General features: G+C 41.6%; 1 long non-coding RNA gene across 2 annotated transcripts in view; it reads left to right on the top strand.

The window, feature by feature from the left end:
* Window positions 1-1,402: 1,402 nt before the first annotated feature.
* LOC115032940 overlaps window positions 1,403-2,366 on the top strand; it is a 34,750-nt gene continuing 33,786 nt past the window's right edge. The window contains exon 1 of one of the 2 annotated variants that reach the window (XR_003838593.1): window positions 1,403-1,672. This is a non-coding gene — a long non-coding RNA (uncharacterized LOC115032940). Of the gene's footprint in view, window positions 1,731-2,366 lie in introns of both variants that reach the window. The other variant, XR_003838592.1, reaches the window with a different exon arrangement.

Here is a 2,366-nt window from a genome sequence, read left to right as displayed (position 1 = left end):
ACAGAGAGAGAGAGAGAGAGAGAGAGAGAGAGAGAGAGAGAATCTAGTAATAAATCTTCTTTAAAAAAAGAAACTGGAAACTGCTCACTAATAACTTTTTAACATTCACTGTATGTTCAAATGACGATGTTTATGTTATGTTGGGTAAATAAAATATATTTCTAAAATTGATTTCATCTGTTACTTTTTACTTTTAATGTGGCTACCAGCAAATTTAAAATCACAAGCATATGTGACTCATACAGTTAGCCTTCTAACCTGTGGGCATCAAGAGATTCCACCACCTACTGATAAAAAAGATGCAGGGAAACAAAGTTGTCTGTTCGGGACACACCCAGACTTTTTTTGTGTGTCTTTATTCCCTCAACACAACAGGGCAGCAATTGTCTTTACATCACGTTCACTATCAAAAGGCATATTGGGATGATTTGAAGTTTAGAGGAGGCTGTGTATATCTTATATGCAAATACCACTTCGATTTATACTGCAAAACGTGGCCATAAGACTTAGTTCAGAGAAACAATTCCTTTCAGATGTGAAGACTGGCTGTGTTGGCTTTCCATTGGACTAAACTGAATATGGGCATACATTCCCATCAGCTTCTTGTGAAAACTTAAAATACACCAAATTTTTACATATTCAATGCGAACACGGCTACTCGAGCTGAGGACATTTTAAATGGCTTCTCAATTTATAGAGGTTTTTGGTGATGTTGTTATTGTTTGATTGTTTTTCTTGTAGTTTGGTTGGTTTTTTGGAAATGCTAGAATTTCTTTTGTCTCAGCAGGTGCCTATTTTATTTTATTTTATTTTATTTTATTTTATTTTATTTTATGGCTAAGATCTTGCTATGTAGCCCGAGTTGGCCAAAACCTCATAATCCTCCCACCTCAACCCTCCAGGTCCTGGTTGCAAATTTTCCCCACCATGCCAGCCTCTAAAAGTAGAAGTTTAACTGGAACCCATCTGCATGGGAACTGAAGAGGGAGGCTGTAGGGTTGTAGGCCAGATATCTCTAGAGAAGACAGATCCTGTCTTAACTCCCTTCTGCCACTTAAAGGACGAGCAGAGAAAAAGAGAAAAACCTTCTCTAAAGTGCAATGTCCTGAGACTGGTCTCTAAGGTCTGAGAAACCAAGTGCAAATGAATGTATTTTAATCCAGATTTCATTTTCTGAAAATAATGGGCCCCTAAGATCCTAAGGGTCAGGAGCTCATGGAAGTTTAGAAAGGATGCTTAGAAAAGCTGGCCATGGGCCCCAAAGGCTGCTATGTCTCTGCACAGGCTGAACTGGAACTCAAAGGACAGCCTACCTAACCTTTCCAGGAGCCCAAAGTGAGAGAGTCTTTGCTCCCTATGCAAGGGTCAGGCACATAATGACCAGGATTTGGTGCACAGGTTGGAAGGATCCCTAGGCTCTGAGCTAGGGCATCCTCCTACAGGGAAACAGCTCTGTCCCCCGTGGTTCGTTTTGCTAGACAGCAAATTATTTAAGCACATTCAACAGTCCTTGTGATCCGCTGTGACGTCTGCCACAAGGAGACTCTAAAACTGAGGAAGTCAGCAGTTGGGACGGAAACTGCGGGTCAAGCTTTAACTCTGTGTGACATTCTTTCGGGGACTTTCTTCCCAGAAGAGTTTGAGCGAGAATCCTCCCCGGGGCTTCCCTCTGGTAAGGGTGTTAAGTCAAACTGCTGCTCTGCCTCTGCTGTAACTGTGATCATACAAAGGTAACTCACCCTACTTCTTTTGTTGTTTATAACATTTCACAGGGAGAATTCTCAGCCCCTTTTCTCTCTGTTCTGACACCACATTGTAACCCCCAAGCCCTGCTTTATCGTGGATCTTGTTTATTATACTTCAATGATAATGATGATGACGAAAATTTAGGCAAATTAGCCACTACTTTTTAATTAAATTTTTATTAGTTCTTTGAGATTTTTGAGTTTCATACAGTGTGTTTTGATCAGTCATTCCCCTGTTCCACCATCCTTTGCTATCTACTCAGTTTTGTGTCCTTAAAAAAAAAAAAGGACAACCCATAAGGACCAATTTGTGTTGCCCGAGATATTCTTCAAATATGATCTTCCACTGGGGTGTGGCTGACTTACCAAGATCTGTGCTCTTAGAGACAACCATCTCTCCTCCTCCCAGCGGATAACAATTACCAGTGGCTTCATGGCTTGGGGTGGGTTGGATGCCCAGTTCCCCTCTCTGTACTAGGATTTGGTCTGGCTTAGGCTTGCATGGGTTTTGTGTGTACAGTCACAACCAGCACTGTGAGTGCATTTGTGCAGCTGTCTGCTGTGTCTGGAAGACACATGTACACACACACACACACACACACACACACACACACACACACA

The sequence above is a fragment of the Mus caroli genome, chromosome 13, assembly GCF_900094665.2.
Source record: "Mus caroli chromosome 13, CAROLI_EIJ_v1.1, whole genome shotgun sequence".
NCBI classification, from domain to species: Eukaryota; Metazoa; Chordata; class Mammalia; order Rodentia; family Muridae; genus Mus; species Mus caroli.
Note: the sequence above shows the minus strand (reverse complement) of the source record. Positions and strands in the feature narration are given on the sequence as shown.